Genomic DNA, 23,568 nt, shown 5'->3' on the forward strand with positions numbered 1-23,568 from the left:
AAATGCTGCAACACCAAGAAGGGAGAACTTGACCTTTTAAGAGATTTTCCAGTTTACATATGCAATTTAGCAGTCAGGTATAGCATCACATGTGTCACACAGGCTTGTTACTTTTACTCATAAAGATGCTGTAGCTGCACAGGAGCAGTGAGGCTAAATAACTGGCAACTTGAACATTACTATAAAAGGCTATAATTACTTATTTGATCATTTATTAGTACTGATAAATTATGTTTCTACAGACGCTGCTGTAGACATTGTGTAAACCTAACTTTACCCTAACCCTGGGATGTTAAACAAAGATCTCTGTTTAGTTAGCAAAATGGCTTGAGGGTTGTGTTTAGTGCTGGAAGAGATGCCATCTGACCTCACAGCTGAGGACTGATCTGCAGTAAAATGCCCATTTATGGCAAGCTCAAATTTGACTGAGTAAGGCCTGGGCATCATCAGTATCATATTTTCTAAATGACATTGCTGCACTTTACATAAATACAAGTTCCGTTTTGTTTCATTATTTCAGCATCCCATCGACTGATATTCAAAGCCCGCGAGTGGCTCGCCTATCGCCAAGCGCCAAGAAGGATCTCAGTCACAGATTTCAGGGGCATATCAGGTTTGTCTTCAATCTTTCTCCCTCTCTATCCAACAAGAGTGTCGTCAATCTGTCTGTCTCAAGATTTCATTTGATATTTAAATCATTAAAGATGGAGAAATGCTCCTTTGATCTATTATGTTAATCAAAGAACTGGCCAAAGTATTTTCCACAAACTTTGACCAAGACTAAATACATTGTATTACCAAGCCTGGCCTGCAGTGCACGCAACACAGTATATGGAAAACTATGTGCGTCACACCCTGGAGTATTTCAGAACTAAACCAAGGGAATGCAACTCTCCAACAAATCAAATGTGTTGACCAGTAATTATTTCTTCTGCTCACTGCCTGGGATCGAGGGATTTCACTTGTGAACTTCCCTTCATTGGGCTGTAGAGAGTGGGCCCTCTTGCGTTTTGAAAGACAAGCGAGCAGAAAGCTGAATGTCAGTTTAATTGGTGTGTTTGTGGTTGCCACTGCACACTTCTCACCAGCTGCAAATGAGTTCCATGGTGCAACTGGAGGACAAAGGGCTTGACACAGTGATGTGTGCACGCAACCATGATCAGTTATTGGGTGAGGAGCGTCTGAGTGCTGCCATGAAAGCTAATGACTGGGCAGCGATGTGCTAAAGGGATAATACAGTTTTAATGATTCTTAGGTACACTTGCCACATGTTTATTACAGGAATTATTTTTGCCCCGTGGCTCAGTACTAATAGCGTCTCAATAATTCTGTTTATACCAAAGGTAAAGAGAAGAAGTTAAAGCAGATGGCGTCATGGAATCCTTACAGTTATGATGCCTTTGAAAATTAAACATGTCTCTTGACCTTTTTTGTATATTGTGGTAAAATCACAAACCTTAATTAATTTTATGGAGTTTAATGTGATAAGCCATCACAAAGTAATGTATAACAAATAAGTTTAAGAAAAATAATACATGGTTTAGATTTTTTTTATATACTTGAAATCTAGAAGTGTATCATGCATTTGTATTCAGTTCCTCTAGTCAGTCAACATTTGGTAGAGCCTCTGTTTGCTGCAGTGAATCTGCAGGTCTTGCAAGTCTCCATCAGTTTTTAACATAAAGTTATTAAAAAGATAAAAAGTTAGCCTCTTTTGCTTCCAAAGCTGGTCACCTCAGTGAAATTAGATGAGTTCTCAATTGAACTTAGATTTGGGCTTTGACTGGACCGTTGTAATACAGTAGAATGTGGTATTGGCAGAAGTTAATAGTTGTTACATTCGAGCCACACTCCAACTGCAATCAATGAAATTCAAAACAAAGTCAAGTAATTGAAAAGCTGTAGGCTGAAGCTATTCAGCTCATAGATGTCTATCACAATGTGTTCATTACAATAAACTATTTCCACTTTTCACAGCCTTAGTATAAATATTAACAGAATACACAGAATTAACAATTATATCTAAACAAGAGAAGAAAAAAGGACAGAAAAAAACCTGAAAAATTAAAACATTAGTAAATCACTATCACAAAGATTTCAGATATGCCAAGGATACAGTCATTCAGTGCCAAGGAAAATGAATGGCCCTCCAGGATTGGCTGCTTTACACCAACCATTAGTTTGTCATGTAGCATTTTGGCTAGGTATTTTAGCTTAGAAGTTGCATTTCCTTTCAAATAGTTTAGAAAAAAACTTTGAGTACACTCTAAGAAATAATCCTGTAAATTTACAGTCAAATATTGGCAGCTATAGACGCAAGAAGTTTACTGCAAATGCACAGTAGCCATACCATAATTAATCCTGACAGTAGATTACCGTCAATGCAAGTACGGTATTGCTACCGTACTTGCAATACGGTAGTTTACCGTTCTTTCTATTGTGAAAGAACGGTAAACTTCTGGCGTCTGTAGCTGCCAGTAGTTTACCGTTCTTTCGAAAGAACGGTAATCTACCGTTTTTCTGAAAGAATGATAAAAAAAAATACTGGTAGCTACAGACGCTAGTTTTTTTTTTTAACCGTTCTTTCAGAAAAACGGTAAAAAAAAAAAAAAAAGCTGGCGTCTGTAGATACCAGTGTTTTACTGGAAATTTACCTTTTCAATCCTGTAATTACCTTATAAAGTGCTGTACTGTAAGTAAATACTGTAATGATGCCAACACACCGCAGATGTAGTACTGCCAACAGGGTTTATTAGAAATAAGAGCGAGCTACTATTCCTGAGGCGGCAGCTCACGCCTCTAACAAACCATTACACACAACTGAATAGCTTCACTGCTAACACACACTGAACTCTCCGCTCTTCTGTCAGATCAGCATCGGTCCTGGTCCTCCTGCTCCCCTGATCCCTCGCCCACATGACAGGTCCATCACATGTGAGTGGAAGTCAGCAGAGTCAGACAGGGGAAGCCCATAACACTCTACACATAACAGTGATCACAACGCAACTTATAACAAATACACATAACCATATGGACCCCAGCAGAACTAAAATACAGAATCGTTAAAATACTACGGTGGTCGACAGGTGCAAACGCGCAGCAAACACAAGAAAAACAAATACAAAGACGCAAACAAAAAAGAGATGCAAAAAAAATATGTAAAAATAAGTGTTCCAGACCACTAGAGCTTTGTGTCCGAATTCAGGGTCTACTTCCTTTCAAGCTTATTCTGTCATGGGCTTAAGAAACGACCCGGTCTACGGAAGAGGGGTCCTGCAAAGGCAGAGAGCATTGCAGAGAGAAGCTGTAGGCTTCAGCGAGCTGCCTAGCCTCCACCTCGGGGTTATGTTGCTTAGCAGCCGTGACACAACATGATTTAAACAATGTTTATAGGCGAGAATGTACTTGTATAAATCTCTCATTTCTGCTTGGTTCATCAGTGCATCACCTAATTGTAATATTGGTCCGACGTTTTCGGAGATGTCTGCTCCTGCTGCATTAATTCCCCTAGCTCCCCTCGCCTGCTGGTCCAGGTTTAGTATACCACGGGAGAACACTCGACTCATTTGAGCTTTCCCAAATGACAGTTAGTTAAACACAGATATTAAGTCAGGTAACATCTAGTTGTAATATTTGGGTTCACTAAAATATTTCATTGTTCCTGAGCAAACTGGTTAAAGTTAAGCCTAAAAACATAACAGTTTGATTAAACTGTATTGTCTTACCTGAGATTTGGGCTCTCCTGCGCAGCTGCTGTTACAATTTTTTGAGTCTATCTGACCCATAAAAAGTGTCACAATTTTAAAGGCTTGCATCTGCCTTGCTTTCTTTGGTTCAATATTGATACTAGCACAATATTTACTGCTCATGAATTTAACATTAAACAGTCCACGTCCAGTATACACAAGTAGATTGCTTAATTTTTTTTGTTAGATTACTGAAATGTCTCTCCCCATGAGCAACAGTCAAAAGCAAAGTGCAACTACACATAAAGCAATTCATACTTCTCAAAAATGCTATGTAGTTGCATTTTATTCAACCTGCAGTACATAACTTTAAGAAAAAATATGTTTTCTCTATATTTGTCAAAGCTGTCACCATGTCGTAGCAGTTTGTTATAAGACAGATAATCTGTGAAAACAATCAATCTCCTCCATCTCCTTCCTGAATTACTATTACTGGTTAAAGTAATGCACTGTTCTCACCAAAAACAACCAATCAGAACTAGTAAGACGCTCTTAGCACTGTCAATTAACCTCATTCACTCACTGCTAAATGTGCTAATGGTGGAGAAACAACTTATCATTGCAAGAAAGCATTTATCTGCCGTCATTGGCAGCAGTGCTAACTAAACTGAGCATTCACAGTTTTGTGCACTAGCTGCAGCATGGCACAAATCGAGGGGGAGGAAGGATGAGTAGCACCACTTGAGATTGTGATTGACAGCACTAAAACTCTCCTGCCACTGACTGGTTGTTTCTAGCACTGGAAGAAGGCAGAGGAAATAGATTTTTCACAGATTACCTCTCATACCATACTGCAGAGGTTCCCAAACTGTGGGGCGCGCCCCCTTGGGGGGACGCCGTGCCATTGCAGAGGGAGCGCAGGAAGCCGTCTGGATGAAAACACATTGGTTGATTTTATATTGAATGAAAGCTAAGGATTTATGTACATTTTTAGGTCTGATAGGTCTACATCATAACATACCACTAAAAGTTTCTTCACTGGTGCTAAACACACCATTATTGGCAGATGATGGGTAAACTGTGTACAAAAGGTTAAAAATGACAGCATGGGTTTTGTTACGGCCAGTGGCCTTTTCTGTGTTTGTTGTTTTTCAATGGCTAATCAGACTGACTTCACCTGGAAGTGGGTGCTGCCCTGCTTGTCCTGTGCCACACCCTGAGGCCTACCGTGATTGGGTCATCAATTGCCCGCTCCACCAATCACTGTTGAGGCCTCCCTTTAAAAACCAAGGATATCCTGGGAGAAGGGTGGCTGTTTCTTTGTTCAGACAGCTTGCCACTTTGTTGGGTGTTTGTTTACTGCTGTAAACTTGCTTTGTTAGCTTTTGCTAGCTCTGGTAGCTTTTATTAGCTTTGATAGCTTGTGTAACTTGTCTTGTCCCTGTGGGGGATCATTGTATCTCTGTTAGAGATTTGTAGTTTTTTTGTTGTAACAAAAAATGAAAGTGCATTTTTGTTTGGTTAAGATTTTTGGTTTACAACTCTGATTGTTTTGTGGATTTTGTTTTATTTAGCACACTTTGTTGTAAGTCCCTACATTTTGATTATTGTTAATTTTTACCTTTTATTTTTGTCAAAACCCAAACAATAAACCCCTAACTTGTTAAACCTTAACATCTAGGTTTTTTTTAATGTTACTTCCCTTTCCCCTGGCCGAGCCGGGTCGTAACAGGTTTGATATAACATTTTATTCAAGAAAAAAGGGACAGATCTTTAAACATATTTGACTCCTTTTTGACTGTCAGAACAACAGTCTATTGTCCACAGAAGAACTGAGTCCATGAGGTTAAGCTTTGTACTGTATGAACTAGGGAAACTGTACAAGTTGTGGTAACCCCAGTTTGACTCTGGTTGGCGTCACTTTGATTCCTTGCGGTGTCTTCCTCTCGTTGTGGCGCGTAATGAAGCCACTTCTTGACAGGTTCGCTGCAGTCCGCAAAAGTCAGCTTTCGGTCAAACTGCAGAGCAACAGCTGAAAAACAAAAATAAAAGTGAGGAAGGTGCCAGTTAGAAAGATGATAAACATTTGAAAAGTTCTGAAAGATTAAACAGTGTACTGGTTACAAGTCTGAGAACAAATACAAACCATATAGTTCCCCATATACACTCACTGTTAAATTAATATTTATCTTAATGTTTACGTATACAACTGCATTTACCTATCAAGCTGCAGTATAGTGTAGGATTTATGATATGCACTCATGTTAAAATGAGGGAATCAATATTTAAAATAAAGGGCTGTTTATCAGAAAACCTAAAGATAAAACTCAGGGAGGATCAGGGTTTATTTAACACACCAGAGACAAATAAATAGAGCAAAAGGTGATTTGCAAAAGGTGGGGGGAGGTTTGGGAGGGAGTAGTGGGAGATGAAGAGGTGAGGAGGGATGCAACAAACTGCTCAGGTTGCACACAATGGTAAATCAACGTTGAATTATAGTCAGAATGGTTGGTTTTTGGTTGAGGTCGACAACTGACGGTGGATCAACTATCAAACAACCATCCAGCTCTAGCCAATTAACTAACGTTGAAACTGTGTCATTGAATCAATGTTGTTTTGTGGTTGAAATCTAATGAATGAAATGCCAATGTCTGACCAATGTTGAATCAATGTCAGCTGTTTTGCCGCACACCTTCCCGTCTTCTCCTCCTCATCAGAGCTCTGGGTCAGAGCATTTTATTACTGAGCGAGGGTTATCACATTTTAAATTAACCACTGTAAAGGATAGTGGGTGAAGATTCATTTCTGTACATTTTCTTACTTATTCATAAAAATTCTTACTGACCGTTTGTGTGTGATATATTGACACAAAAACGTCTACAAGGAGTGGAGCGGTCCACCCCTGATATTTACATGAGTGGGATCTCCCAAACACACAGCCACTTCACTGTTGGCTTGTTGGCAAAAGATATTAATTCAGTGTTGAATTGCCATCATGTGCAGTTCTTCCCCAAACCTTGTCCTCAAGGCAAACTGACCTGCGTGTTTTCAGTTCAGCAAAACCCTGTTAATCAGATGTCAATTAAAATCATGTGTGCTGAATTAGGGAAATGCCTAAAACTTGCAGGGCAGTGTGCCTGGAGGACCGGTACTGAAAAACACTGGATTCGATGTTGGCATTTCAATCAATGGATATCGACAATAAATCAACATTGATTCAATGACACATTTTCAACGTTAGTTAATTGGCTAGAATTGAATGGTTGTTTGATGGTTGATCCAGCTTCTGTTGTTGACCTTAACCATAAATTCAACCTTTGTGATGATAATTCAACATTGAATTAACATCTTTTGCAAACAAGCCAACAGCGAAGTGGCTGTGTGCTTGGGCCATCCCACTCATAAACGGTAGGGGTGGACCGCCCCACTCCTTGTAGTAAGTTATAGATGTTTTCGTGGCAATATATCACACACAAACAGTCAGTAAGAATTTTTATTAACAAGTAAAAAAATGTACAGAAAGGAATCACCACTCACTATCCTCTACAGTGTTATTAAAAATGTGATAACCCCCGCACAGTAATAAAATGCTCTCACCCAGAGCTCTGACGAGGAGGAGAGGAGGGGAAGGTGTGTGGCAAAACAGCTGACATTGATTCAACATTGATCAGACGTTGATCAGACATCGGCATTTCATTCATTAGATTTCAACCACAAAACAACATTGATTCATTGACACAGTTTCAACGGTTAGAATTGGATGGTTGTTTGATGGCTGATCCACCGTCAGTTTTCGACTATAATTCAACGTTGATTTAACGTCGTGTGCTATCTGGGTATTGTGCTAATTATCAGTATTGAACTAAAGAAAGCAAGGCAGATGCAAGCCCTTAAAATTGTGCCTGGCTTTTTATGGGTCAAATAGATTCAAAAAATTGTAACAGCAGCTGCGCAGGAGGGCCCAAACAAATTTTTTTGTCAGGGGGCTCATGATTCCTGGCGGCGCCCCTGCTAGCTCTACTGTAGGTGTATTAAGGTTGTGTGATACTGGGAGTTTTGGGATTGATCTGATACCAAGTAAATACTGACTATTATTGCTGATACTGATACTTAAAAAATAATTTAATTATCATTGAATGATTTGGTGATTTCACTAGTTAGTTGATTATGATTGTATTTTATGTAGAAGTGTTTTTGATTAACTTCACATGAAAACAATGTAGCAGTATTGAAATAATAATTCCCCTGTTACCTTCAACACACAATTGTTTAAGATAACTGAGTTGGTAACTGTAATCTGCATATAACCTTAAAAGAAATAGTATTTTTCCTTCAATACTTAATATTCAGACATAGTATTCATGTCAGGTTGGAGGTATATATCTTTACATAAGTGCATATTTTTGAGTTCCAGTAAGATTTTATTTCTGCGTCCTGAATAGATGATAAAACTGCACTTATAGGGGGAGTTAAACAGATTGTATTTGAAAGAAAGCAGACGTTGAGTGCAAACATTCCAAAGATATGAAATCCTGCTCTCAATTTGAAAATGTAAGCTCTTGAGCCAGCATAAGGGCTGTAGAAGTGGGGTGATATGTGTCATTGCAATGCAGTTTTTTCTAGATTTTTATGCTTGGAACAATGACTTTGTTCTCACCATTCCATCGAGACTGGATTTGTTCCTGACTTTATTCAAGGGTATCAAAATAAATATAGTTGCAAACAAGTGCAAAAAAAATCTGTATCATCATTCAGTTTCACAATCACTGCTTGATATATTACATAAACTCTGAAACATATAGATATTTTGTGGTTTAAATGTGAAGAAACTGAGCAAGGCTTGGATGAATATGTTTGACCTCTCGTTTGGTTCAAACTAATGTTCCTCCTTCTGTGAGGTATGTATTGTAAGTCCTGTACTGTCTTCTTTTTATTCCTGTGCTGGGTTGCAGTAATGCAAGCACACATTCACACTCCAGACTTTGCCTTTGATAGGCTTAGCCAGAGAACCCAGTTCAAACCTTCACACCAGCCAGTGCCTGGAAGTCTTTCCCTATTCTCTATGCTGTTTCCTGCTATAAAGCACTGGGAAGCAGAAGGGGCTTTGGGACATGGGCAGTCCAAGAGCTAGAGAGTCCTTCTCAGAATGTAAGAGAAACCATTACAAAGATACCTTCCATCATTTTAAATGTTTTCCAATCATTCTAAAACGGAATCACAGAACACATAATTTCTGCCTTCACCGTCAGCAGGAAGTGGCTGTACAGCATGAGTTCAAGTATTGATTGCTCATGGAGAATGTAAGACGGTGTGTGTAAGAACACACAGAACATCAAACTAATAAGAGCAAGGTCAAAGACAGCGCATCGGAATCAAAAGCAGGTCAGTTTGTCTGTAAATTCAGTCAGTGCTGTTCTTTTATTAAAGAGCAGCCGCAGTGTCCTCTCTGATATGCGTCTGGGGCCTTTGTTGGCTGTCCTGCTTGTGGGATGCCTTTGTTTTTTCATATTACAGATATATTCGTTTCAATCGCTCAAGATGAACTGTAACCAGAAAGTTGAAATAAAGGAGCTAAAAATCTTTATGTTCGTTGGAGAGAGTGAAGCAAACAACCAAATAGTTTTCACTGGTCAGGAATGGATGGACGGATATTAAACTAATAATTGTGTCAGTGGCTGAATAGACTCCCATCAATCACCACCTTTTGGTACACCCAAAAAGGTGGGCCATATTATTGATGCCTATGGATAAACAAGTAACCACAATGCACATCTGAAGTACATAATAAAAAGAAACCGCATCAGGATGGTGACTCCTTCAGACCCTCTGCCTGGTTGTTGGCTATAGCAATCGGTTGGTTAGCAAGCCCAGCTGGATTCAGAGATATTTTCATGGATAATATTCAAAACCTTCAACGTTCTGTCATGATTGTGTTTCTGTGTGTTTATTTTTAGAGTTTTTGTGTTCAGTTTGCTTCCTGTGTCTCCTCCGTCTCTGTGTCTTCCCCGTTGATTGTCTCCCAGGTGTGTCTCGTCTCGTTCCCTTGATTACCCCGTGTGTATTTAGTCTCACTTGTTATCTGTGTTCTTCGACGGATCCTTGTCGTGTATAGCCAGTTTCTCTGTGCCGTCTGTTCCACTGTCAGAGGTTCCTTGTGCTGTCCTCTGTTGACCTGTTCCTTGGAAATCACCATTAAATTAATCATTTTCACTTACATCCTGGGTCTGCCTGCGTCCGCGTCCTCACCACAACACACCATTTATGACACGTTCCTTTTTATTGTGTACTCTGGACTTGGGTAGCAGTGTTACAGATACGTCTACAAATCTATCGGCTTCCACCAAAAGCGTCTCCTTTCAAAATAGAATTTCAATCACTGGCAGCACAAACAATATCGATCAGAGCGGCTTTAAAGATGTTTTTTTTTTTTTTCTGCAGCATTATCCACAGCTTTAACACAGCAGCACAAAACAACGGCACTCTGTTTGACTCGTAACAGAAACCCACTCCTCACACCCATACATCACACATTCATAAGTATGTCTGTATGTTGGCAATATCTGAGGCATTTACAAGTATCTTCTCAATATTTAGCTGTTATTTTATTTGCCTTGTTTATACAGCATTAAGGACAATGCAGTGAAATATTTTATTGCATAATAACCCAGTGTAACACAAGATTTACCATAATAGTTGAGCCATAAAACACCGCCAGCCTCATGTTAGGACGTAACATTGACATCACTCACCTGCGTGGCAGCAAAGAGGCAGTGGAGGCCACTTTGCAGTAACTGCCACTCTGCCTCTGTATGCCGTCCTGCTCTGATAATTGTGCCTTGTATTGCAATCAGTCTGGCCCCAGATCCCATCTGCGAGTGACATGAGCTGTTTTTCAGGCAGCTTCTTGGGGGCAGAAAAGGACTGTAAATACTGTAATGTTTTCCCCCCTCTGGAGAGTACTGAAGCGTTGCTATGTTCACTCCTGCAATCCTAGCGCATTGCTAACATCACTTTTCACTCAGAGAAAAAAAAGCCAGCGCCTGGCGCTCATCACTTTACTGTTCTTTTATTGTGCAACAAGTTATTCAGTGGTAATTTATTTTTCTCTCATGTAAAGCTGCATTCCTGTGTTTTGCTGCATTTCAGTATTTGGGATATCAGATAAGGCATGAAGGATTTCCTTACCCTTCTCACTGAGCTGAAGGGAAAAATAGGCACCCAGGTGCTGTTTTCACTGCCCCGTCTGTTCTTTTGGATGTAGCGTACTCCCATCGCAGCCGTTTAGGGAGCAGAGAGATGTTAATGCTCTGTCAGGTCTGGCTGACATTACCCCAGCTGCAGGATGTCAAAAAAAGGGTGCAGAGTTTCAACCCGGGTGAGGGACCCCACGGTCAGGGCAGGAGATCAGCTGCGAACCTATTCTTTCTGCAGACATATTGATTTTTCTTGAGCATATTGTGCAAGCTGTGTTTCATTCCAGCATAAATTGAAGCTGATAAAGGCACCATTCTTTTTGAAACTGTTGATATTTTGACTTGCGGTCCTTGCAAATATATTCATGTCTATACCAGCATTTGTAGTTCAGTTCACATTTTACTTAAATATACTAGATTTAGCCATTGAGGCTCTCTTCATATGCAGGTTCATGCTATAAAACTAAAATATAGCTGACCCAGAATGCTGCTGTTGGTGTTCTCACTAAAGTCTATTCTCTGCCGCTCAGAGAATAGACTTTAAAATACTGTTGTTGGTTTATAAACCATAATGTATTGTGGCTTAGCACCACAAGATCTGCTGTTGTATCAACCTTCCAGAACTCTCAGGTCTTCTGGTTCTGGTCTGAGCTGGATCTCCAGAACCAAACATGGAGAAGCAGCATTCAGCTTCTATGTACCACAAATCTGGAACAAACTTCCAGAAAACTGAAAAATGGTTGAAACACTGAGTGCTAGAGAATAAACTTGATTAATTGCTAAAACTCAAATAAACTAATTTAAGTTTGTGATTGTAATTGGATGAAATCTGAAAAGCATTGAAACATTCCTATTGTTGTAAATGGAATAAATTAGCCAAACATACAAAGGATGTGTTGAATGCATTTCTAAACCTAGCAGAAATCGTTTTAAGCTAATAATTCTACCAGTAGAATAATTATATTCTACTGTAGAAAGCTTCAACTACCAAACCATGGGTTGCAGTCAGCAGGAGGATAATGAATGTCAAAGCAGTAGTACAAACAGAGTTTGGCTCTGCTAGCAGCCCGACATAGCTACAATGCACCAGCAGGCTCCACTACTTATCCAATGTTTGCGTGGAAGCACATTACAGCAGACTGCGCTGCAAAAAGCTGCCTCCGTCTACTGCAGTTCTCTAATGAGGTTGGGACTGTCAACAGGCTTTGAGCGTTTCTTCAGCCAACCACGGAGCTTGTCCCTAACTCAGTCTACTCCCTCTGGGCCTGCCACATACTTTACACTGGCTGCACCGATTAATCAAATAACGCCTTCTGCTGCTCTCTTTTGCATTTTTTTTTTCCAGATTACAGTCCTTGATAAGTGAGTCTGACACTGTAATAATGGCGAACTCTACTAGCGTCATTAGCAAGGCTAAACTAGGGTGATGATCGCTCTCCCATGCTGTAATTAAATATTTGCAGCAGCAGCGCTCCAGTGACATTATAGACACATGTCAGCATGACAAGATTGTTCTGTGATAAGCATCTGTCAAGACTCTCCAGTCTGCATCTGCACACACGCTCAAAACTGAATGAAAGAATATTCTACAGTAGATCAGTAGAATGCATGCTGAAGACAAGATATTTTGAGAATACAATGGGATGTGAAGATAGATACGCATTTGTGTCTATCTTCAAGATAGATACAAATTTGTAGTGTTTCTTTTGAAGGACAAAGTATGTAAATATATTGTCTTAATCAATGACAAACTTATTGATATGAAAAGACGTCTTCACCCCTGTAACAGCATTCGAATATTTCCACTGTTGTTCATTTCTTTTGATGTTTGATTGCACACAAGACAAAGGAAATCAAGTGAAGGAATAAGTACTTGATGATGAAAAAAAGGTGCAAGAAACACAAGAAGTTTGATAGCAAAACATCCAAATATGAAGGTGAGGCCAATTAAGGAAAACAGGGTTTGAGTTGATTTGCGCACAAAACAAAAACAGAAAGACACCAAAATGTAAAGGCACAACTGAAATACATTGACCTTCACTCAAACAACTTGGGAAGGAAGTCCTTTCAGTGTCAGACAGGTTGTAAGTGTACTCTAAATACTGTTGCATTAAAACAATCACATTTGGGTCAATTTGGTAAACTATTCATGGTTCAAATACTGACTGATCCAGCCCAGAGTTGATTCAACACAACAGTTATAGATTTGACCCCAAATGTTTGAGTTTTCAACTCAAAGAATGCCTTAGTGACAAATGTCTAACTTCAGGCTACCAAAGCACAAGTAAAAGAATATTTCTTAATCTGGATTATTAGTACTTTTTGGACTGAAAGGAATTAATAGTAAGTATGTAAGACTATAAAATATTTACTGTCAATATTGATCTTTGATCAAAAAGTGGGTGTAGAAGAAAGCTAGCATTGGCTTGTGCTAATAAGAATTTAAAAGCTAATATTATCTTAAATGAAGAAACTTGCACAATAGAATGAACACAATGCATTTATTTTCCAGCACCAACATAGTCTCCTTTATTCCACTTTTTATTCAGCTATAAAAAATTACACAGTAACACCTATCAGTTTATACAATGTTTTTACTTTATAAAATATAGAAGACTGAAATATGAAAATAGGATTGGAGGGGAAAAAAATTTAATCTCTAATAACGAGTGTATCTCGTGGCGTGGCATGTAGTGATGGGTCCGGCAACACCAATGCGTTGGCACATAGACCAAAACCCGTGTCGGTGCGCGTATTGGTTTCAGTAAGTCATGCGACCGATACAAGAACTGTTTCGAAATTACATTAACGCGCCAAACTGTGTTTATAAGGAAGTGAATCTGTCAATCTGTCAAATGCATTTGTCAAAAGAATTCTTGATCTTTCACGGTTCAGCGTCAACTATGGAGCAGCCTCAAGGCAGACGAAAGTTTTCCGCAGTGTGGGACCATTTTGATCTTACATCGGAAAATAAAGTGTTTTCATTTCGTAGTTGTTTCATATGGTTCTTTTCAGTTTCTACTTGATCTATCTGAATCCAAATTCAGCTGAAATTGACTCTTAGTTTACTTTCATGTTATGTTCTGCAGGTTAAGTGCCGCATATGTTTGACAGAACTTTCTTATTTAAATAAATCCACCTCCTCAAAACTGAGGCATTATAGGGCCAGGCATCAGAATGAAGTCCCAGATACACCTAGGATAAACTCAGGTATACAGCCATTCTACAAATTACTCAGTTGCTTTTTTATAAATTATTTCATATAAATGTATTGTTTACTTCATTTTTTTCTACAGCAGGAGAAGTTGTGTCAAAAAAGTGTAACACACTAAATTTCAAAATGTTGGAAAAACTTATTTTTTTGATTGAAAATTTTTGAAAAAAAACAAATAATAAATAAATAAACAAAAACAATCCACAAGCATCTTCATTTCAAAAAAGTTCACTTAAATTTTCACTTTATGGTACATGTTCACATTATTTATTGACTGTGTCTAAGAATATCAAATATATTTTAAATTTAACTGAAGATATGGCATAATACAACATATAAAAATACAAAGACTTAAATCTTATTGTATAGACTTCATCAAATCAGTCTGTCAACTCCGTTGCCTGTAGGGATTTTTAATGTCCAGCAGGTGTCAGTATTCAGTGACACAGCATCAACACAGTATCAATACAGTTTTGCTATGGGTCGAAATGCTACATGACCCCTCATCTACCCATCACTAGTGGCATGTGTTTTAATGACTTATCTCATGAACAAACTTGTTCATGTATACATTTCTTCAGGAATTTAATATGTCTAGTTTCAGCTGCATTTCTTATTTAATGGAAACACATCAATAGCAAAATTGTGTTTTTTCAACATCAGTGGAAAATTAACAAAGTTTTGCACACATTTGTAATTACAAATCTGACTCAGGTCTGAAAACATTAAGAAACATGACAAACGCTAGCTTTGAATCAAAAATACAACTTTGTGAAGAAAAAAAGAACAACATGAGAAACTCCAACTAGAATTAATCCTAAAGGCACTTTACTTGCTAAACCCTTAACCACCAATTACGTAGAAACATGTTCATATTTTCTTATGATTTCAACACTTTAGTTATAACAAAAATGCAGTGTTTTATGCACCACTCACCACAGATTTTACAATCAACCTCCAAGCCAAACAAGCTGTTTCCTATTAGACCAAACAAACATATGCTCTAACTCACACATTGCCTGGAGCTGAGCCGAGTCAGTCTCCTGAAGCTTTAATCACGTACCTTTTTTGTTGTTGTTTTCACAATTAATGACTGTTTGAGCATGATTGTAATTTAGGCCAATTGCTTTCTTTAGCAGCTGCTTGTAGGGAAATGATGTAATAAATGCAAAAGGAAAATAAGCACAGAAAAAATATGGGTGTATTTGCTGAACAGAACATTTTCACTATTGATACACATGAACTCACCTTTGTTTTGGTTTTATTGCAAGCCTAGTTGATATGAAGGTACAGAGACACATTAAATCTTCAAGTGCTTTTCTAACAATCCCATTGTGAAGCGGACACAGAGCCAAAATATTTTGATAAGGCCCTCCTCATTATGCATGATGGAGTATTTCATTTTCCCGGACTCTTTCCAGGATCTTAAAAAACCAAAACTACGACAACGTGTCACTGACACGACTATAGGAGCATAATTCAGCATTGCATAAAATGAACACAATTCTAATTGTAATTCTAAATCATGGGGGTGGATAAATCATGACATGGACTTAGATGTTCAGAAGTTCTCTTCCCCTAAGTCCATGTCGATTCTCAAGTGTTTGGGGAAAAAAAATCTCAAAAGTCAAGTCTCAAATCTAGAACCAAATATATGTAAAACGGAGCTGATAGCGAAAATTCAAGCTGGAAGACTCCGCCCCCTCCGTTCACCCATCGGCGTCATGCTCATCTCCGACCTCAGCGCTGGTCCTCACCCGGCGCGTTCAATCATCAATCAAGCTCTGCATCCACACACCCAAGTTGTCAGCCGAGGCGAGAACCCAGCAAGCGACCGTGACGATGGAGAGTTGTTTATTGGAGCGACACGGAAAATTCAAAAACAGAAACATCACTTTTGGAAAAGGCGGATTAGGCATAAACTGGTATGTGAATGGTTCGGATGGGCATGGAAATAGGAAATGAGAAAGACAGAGATTTTGAAGGGTGGACGCCAGTGGGAAGAAATAAAATGGATGAAGGAAAGGGTATTGGTGATAGCCAAGGCAGTAAACGGGAACTGGAAGGAAGTAGTTCAGAAGAAGAAAGGATAGTGAGGAGGAAAGTTGTGAGGGAGGAATTTAAAGTAATATTAAAACTGAAAAACGAGGAAGGACAGGATAAAATCAGCCCCATTGGGGTGTCAAGAGAAATTAAAAAGAAAATTGGAGATGTTGAAATGGTTAAGATTTTGAGAGACGGAAACCTATTGGTAGTATGTAAAGATGCAGAACAAAAAAATAAGGCTTTAAATGTGGATAATATTTGCAAAAGATCTGTGCTGGAGAAAAAAATCATGGGAGAAAATAAAAAAATTAGAGGAGTGATTTATGGGATCCCTTTAGATGAAGATCTTGATAAAATTAAGAGAAGTGTTGTAGGTGCAAAAGTGAATAACTTGAAAAGACTGTCAAAAACAGTGGATGAAAAAGGAGTTGGAAGTTTGTCAATCCTTATTGAGTTTGAAGAAAAAGAGTTGCCAAAAATCATCAAAATAGGATACCTCAATTTCCAGGTCAGACCCTATGTACCTCCACCACTTCGGTGTTTCAAATGCCAAAGGTATGGACACATAGCAGCAGTGTGTAAAGGGAAGCAGAGATGTCCAAAATGTGGAGAAGATTACAAATTAGAAGATTGTAAAGAAGAACTACAAGAAAAATGTTGTAACTGTGGAGGGAATCATAGAGTCACATTTGGAGGATGTGAAGTAAGGAAGAGAGCAAAAGAAATCGTACAGATTAAAACAACTACAAACATAAGCTATGCAGAAGCAGTTAAAAATGTGAAGGAACAGAAAACAAGAGAGATTGAACAAACAGTGAGTCAAACTACACAGCAAAGCAAAGTACAGACAGAAGATAATGTCACAATACCAGTGGAAAAACTAATATTATTTATAGCTTATGTTATCAACTGCACTGACCAAGCCAAACATAAAACTGAGAAGATTAAAATAATAGTGAGAGGAGCTGAAAAGTTTTTGGGCTTTAAAGAGGGGTCATGGGAGAACATAAATAAAAAGTTGGAGGAAGATGGGAGACCAGGACCATCAGGTGAAAACAGTTAATGTTAATATTACAATGGAACACTAGAAGTTTAATCGCTAACGGACAGGAATTTAAAGGTTATATTGATGAGCTTGAAGAACAACCGGAAATTATTTGTGTTCAGGAAACATGGTTAAAAACAACATTAGATTTTGTGATTAAAGGATATGATAGTGTAAGAAGAGATCGATCAGAAGGAGTTGGAGGAGGATGTGGAATATTTAGAAAACAAGGGATACAATATCAAGTATTAGGGAAAGGGAAAGAACTAGAGTATGTGTTAATTGAGATATGGTAAGAAAAAGGTAAATGCAAAATAATAAATTTTTATAATCCATGAAAAACATTAACGATTGATATAATGGAGGAGTTAACCGAATATTTGGAAGGAGATTTTAATGCAAATAGTACTTTGTGGGGTAAATGTAATGATAAAAATGGACAAGTTATAGAAGAATTAATGGAAATGAAAAATCTGGTATGTATTAATGATGGAAGGGGAACAAGAATCAATATAAGAACAGGGATGGAATCAACTATTGATTTAAAAATTGTATCAAATGTTTTAGCTGGTATTAGTGAATGGTTCATTGATAAAACATCTACAATAGGTAGCATGGGCGTAGGTTTGGGTAGGGACGGTAGGGACATGTCCCGACCAATATTCACGGGATATGAAAAAGTCCCGACCAATTTTTGCCATATTGGCTCAAAGAACGTGGATCTACTATCTTTGATTAGCAGCAACAGGCGGTGCGCGGAACGGAAGCTTCTTAGTTTGACATTTATTATGAGCCTCCGAGACCGTGTCGGGGGGGAGGGGGGAGGGGGAGTCAGTTGAATCGTCGGACGTTCTTTGATTAGCTGCAAAAGGCGGCGGCTAGCTGGGCACACGCGTCTCCTTCTGAGTCTCCGAGACCATGTCGCCACCAAAAAAGAAAAGGACAGACATTAGAAGTTATTTCGCTACGTCGGCTGTAAGTACAGTGAGTGGACCCATAAGTTAGATATCTATCACGCAACGCATTTGTTGTAAAGTCCGGTGTTTAGTAAGGTCAGCACTGAATGTGAGGTAGAATAGGTCTGTTAATTATGTAATATTTTTTCACATAGGATGCTCAGACAGCAGAGCAAGGGGCAGAGCAGAACGATGGAGAGGTGGGGGGGGGTGTCAAGGTCCCCACCAAAACTTAGACCGAACCTACGCCCTTGATAGGTAGTGATCATTATCCCATAACAATAAGAGTGGGACTGAATCTAAATAATAAGAATATAAAACTTGGGAAAAAGTTTAATTTTAATAAGGCAGACTGGATTAAATTTAGATAGATGAGTCAAACAAACTTAGAAAAAGTAGATATGAGTAGGGATATAAATGATGCAAATTTAATAATTTGTAAGATAATAATGGAAGCAGCAGATCAATCTATAAAGAAATCAGGAAGTAAGATTGATAAGAAAATGGTGCCATGGTGGACAAATGAGTGCAAAGACGCAATAAAATTAAGAAATAAAGCATTTAAGGTACTCAAACATAATCCAATTTATAAGAATTTAATTTATTATAAAAGAAAACAAGCAATAGTAAGGAGAACTATAAAAAATGCAAAAAGAGAATATTGGAGAAATTTCTGTAATACGATAGGGAAAGAAACAAAAATTGAGAAAATTTGGAAAGTAATCAAAAGAATGAATGGTATAAAAAGAGAGTCTGAATATCCTATACTAAAAATAGATGATACAAATATAACAAGAGATGAAGACAAAGCTGAAATATTGGCAAGAACGTTTAGTAAAATTCATAGTTCAAATAATATTAGTGAAAAGGGAAGAAAAGGAAGAGAACATACAAAAATTATATATAAAGATTTATTACAGAGCGTTGAAGAAACAAATTATTTGTTGAATGTTGAGTTTACAAAAGCTAAATTGAATAATGCACTTAAGAATACAAAAAACACACAAATGTTATGTTTAGAAAGTGTAGTAGCATTATTTTTTGATATAGAAAAGGCATATGACATGATGTGGGTGAATGAATTATTAATTAAATTATACAAGTTGGGTATTAGAGGGAGAATATTTAAATGGATTAAAGACTTTTTATCAAACAGGAAAATACAAGTTAGAATAGGAGAAGTTATCTCAGGAAAATATGTAGTAGAAAATGGAACTCTACAAGGGAGTATTATAAGTCCATTACTGTTTTCAATTATGATAAATGACGTATTTAAAGATATTGGAAAAGATATGGGTTGTTCACTTTTTGCAGATGATGGAGCTGTTTGGAAAAGAGGGAAAAACATAGATTTTATTTTTAAAAAATTACAAGAGGTTATTATTGAAATAGAGAAATGGGCATTGCAATGGGGATTTAAGTTCTCAGTTGATAAAACGAAAGTAATGATATTTACTCAGAAAAAAATAAATAAGGAAATAAAATTGAAATTATATAATCAAGAGTTAGAGCAGGTAAAGTGTATAAAATTTTTAGGATTATGGTTTGATGAAAAATTAAAATGGCATATACATATTCAAAAAGTTGTTGACAAATGTAAGAACATTTTGAATATTTTGAGATGTTTGGCTGGCAGTGACTGGGGAGCAGATAGACAATCACTAAAACAGATTTACACAGGAATGATAAGATCCAACATAGACTTTGGTTGTTTAGTTTACGGTTCAGCAGCTAAAACACATCTGGTTAAATTAGACATTATCCAACATCAGGCACTAAGATTATGTACTGGAGCATTTAAAACCACACCAACAGCAGCATTGGAAATAGAAATGGGAGAAATGCCATTAGATTTACAAAGAACAAAATTAGAAATTAATTATTGGTTAAATTTGCAAAGCAATAACGTTGATCATCCAACTCTGGAAATTTTAAATCCATGTTGGGAAAAAGATAAGAAAGAAATGAGGAGATTTGGATGGACAATTGAAAATAAAATAAAAAAATTAAAATGAATAATTTAGAAATCAGTCAAACAACACCAATATCAATTATACCACCCTGGATTCTACCAGAAGCAAAAGTAGATATGCCAATAATGGAAAAAAAAAAACAAGATAAATCTTACATTGTAGATAGTTATTCAGTGCAATTATATTTAAAGAATTATTATCAATACATTCAAATTTACACTGATGCATCAAAAATAACTGGGAAAATAGGAATAGCGTTTGTTGTACCAGAATTCAATATAAAAATAGGAAAACGAATTACAGATGGGCTATCAGTACACTGGAAAAAGTGTGGCCCAGCTTAAATTAAAAAAATTGATGTCCATTTGTTGCATCTAATATATTTGACTTCACAGAATCTAAATAAAGTGGTTTGGTACAACTTGACTATTTAATATTGACTCAAACCGTATTACTTTACTTGACCCAATATTAATTCTTCACCTTTATCCAAGTTAAATTATTTACATTTTAGTTTTTGAACCAAACTAATATATTTAACTTGAACCCATCAAATATATATACCTTGCATTAATTAATTCATTGGCACCATGAAAGTCTTTTTTTTATATATTTCATAAACTTGGTTTCATAAACAATTTGCATCACTCACATCACACTTAACACACTCCAGCAACAGTTTTTTTCTAAGCCATTTATTCCTCAAGTAAAAAAGGACAAAAAAAGTTGCATGTTCAGACAAACAAATATAAACATGTCATTGTTGCTCTACATCAGAGCAATGAAATAAAGACAATATGGCTTATCAAGCAAAATTAAATGGACAGAAAGCATTCACTGTTGTTGTACTGTTCAAACACATCTGAACTTGAAGGAATGTTGCATCTCTAAACATCATCAAAGAACTAAAATTCCAACAAAAGCACTCCATGAAAGTGACCCCGTGAGCCTGTATAGCAAAGTGCTGTGAGGTGGTCTACCTCTTAAATAGATGCCAGTGGCAACTACATGCACACATTAAGCACACACAAATATACACTACTGTGCAGTTTTGAGTTCACCACTGAGTTTGCGAATCTTGGAAGTCATCTTGTTGAAACCAAGCTCCATCTGGATCTTCTGAAGGGCCTCAAAGGTGAACCTGAAACCCTGTGGATACTCCATGTTAAGAGCATAGCAAAGTCCAAAGAGCATTGCCACTCCAGCTGCAAGAGAAGGCAACTCATTGAGGACTTCCACACCATCAATGACAATCCCAACGTCTTGGGGCTGCTGTAGAAGGCTTGAATTCTCTCTGAAGACGAAGACTGCCATGATGGTCCTCTCCAGCTCCTGCTCGGCTTGATCTTTCTGGGAGACCTGAGGCAAAATATACGAAATATGCAACTGAACAACTGCAGTCTGGCACACCTCATTAATCACTATATACTGTATAATATAGGTGTTCTCCCGTGATGAATAAAGTTGAATCATCATTGTGACAGAAAATATCTGGACATACCATGTATTCCTTTATAAGGTCCTCAACACGTTCTCCCAGGTAGATGATGAGAGCTTTGAGGATACACTCCCTTCTGAAATCGGCATCAGCACCCTTTAGGGACAATCAAAATGGTTATTATGCGATGTGTACACTAGTCTAGCAACTTAATTCCCAGCTCTACCATAAACAGTGCTTTTACAGTGTGTGCCTGGTCAATACTGAATCCATGGCAGACAAATTGAAAGCAGTGAAAATGTAAAGCCATTCTAGTACATCTGCCAGAGGTCACTAGTAGTCCCTCTTTACATATGAAGACAGACTGGATGGCTCCTGTTTGGGTTCCTATAGTGACAGGTGCAGAAATTATTTTCTATGCGCTACTACACATTAATGTACTCATAGGTGGCACATGTTTTTCTGTTTTTAAATGGTTGATAGTGAATATGGTGCAAAACTTGGCACACAATAACAATGCCATGTACATCAATTGCACATCATCTGCACATCCTCTTCATGTAGAAGGATTGAGGGCTGTCGTTAGTGGCTAATTATATACTGCACATCATACCTGGTCAAGAAACTCAAGGATCGTGGCAGTTTTTGCTTTAGTGATCCCTCCTTTCTTTCTGAAGATCTTCAGCAGCTGCGGGGAGTGCTTGTCCAGGTGCGCCATAAGTCAGGTCAGGAGGGGAACAGCAGTAACGCACAGAAACTCTGCATCAACCTGCACACAAGAAAACATTGCGAAATACACTTAAAATTTAAGAATAATGTGAAATAAAGAAAATAACAAAAACAAAACATTTTCTCATCTATGGGCTTAAGTATACAAAAAGTTGTAAAAAGTGTACCTCTTCCATCTGAAATAAAGCTGGCCATCTTTCCATGAGGTTCTCGATGGTTGGCTTCTGATCCACAATCTCTTGCCTCCTGAACTGAAAAGTCCTGGCCATCTTCTCCCGTATGGTTCTCTCAGTGGTTAGCTCTATTTCTTCATTCAAGTCATAGTCAGATGGATTGGAAATGAGTGACGTGACAACTATTCCACTTTTAAAGTCATTAATGGTGCATGACTGATGTTTTCTCCATTTATGGCTCCGGAAACTGCTGTATATGTTGGTTTTGTATGAGCAACCATCAAACATACATGGGACTACTTCATATTTTCTCAGATGTTCATAGATATGTTGGAAAAAAACGTGCTCAGTAGAAAGCTGATTGTTTCCACAAATGTAACACTTGAAAGAAGAGTGTCTTTGTTGGGACTCCAGAGAAGGATGATTTCTAGAGAGATGTTTCTGAAGACCATTCCATGTCTTGGACGAACAGGGACATTGTCCGTGGATGCATGGATAGGGACGCCGCCTACCGTGAAACCGATGGTCAATTCTCAAGTGTTTCAGTATCTCAGATCTTCTTGAAAAATGCTTGCTGCATTCTTTGCATTTCCACATCCAACCTAAAAAAGGAAAGCAGACCAGTAAATATTTAGAAAATGCAATGAACAGAAATCTTAGTTTGTTTAGTTTTAATGACAGTCTGGTAATCTATATATCTAAATACAATGTTGAGTCTAGCGGTAGTAAAGAACATTGAGCTGCATGTTTTGTATGAACTAAGATATCATTCATTCAACATCATTATAGCTACTACTGCGCTCTTACAATCAGAGCCACCCTAATGTAAAAATGACTGCGGGCAAATGCTACACTGTACTTGCCCCCCCACCCTTCATTAGAGATTTGCTTTAATAGAGTAAGCTTGGTTGAAGTTGGCATGTTCACCTTTTGAATCACTCTGCCTGCCACACTGATCTTGCAGACCACTTCGACTGAAATAAAATAAATTAATTAATTAATTAAATCGTTTGGTCCACTTAATCTTGTCTCCACATTCATTAGGTTTTTCTGAACGTTGCAACCCAACAGTTTTACTGGCTCAACGATATTTTAACAATGGGCGCGTGCGAAAT

General features: G+C 37.8%; 1 pseudogene; it reads right to left on the reverse strand.

The window, feature by feature from the left end:
- Positions 1-20,760: 20,760 nt before the first annotated feature.
- On the reverse strand, positions 20,761-22,870 carry LOC148159566 (uncharacterized; annotated as a pseudogene).
- Positions 22,871-23,568: the final 698 nt, after the last annotated feature.

This window comes from Poecilia mexicana, unplaced genomic scaffold, assembly GCF_051168715.1.
Source record: "Poecilia mexicana isolate PSO_F unplaced genomic scaffold, ASM5116871v1 scaffold_5, whole genome shotgun sequence".
Classification (NCBI taxonomy): Eukaryota; Metazoa; Chordata; class Actinopteri; order Cyprinodontiformes; family Poeciliidae; genus Poecilia; species Poecilia mexicana.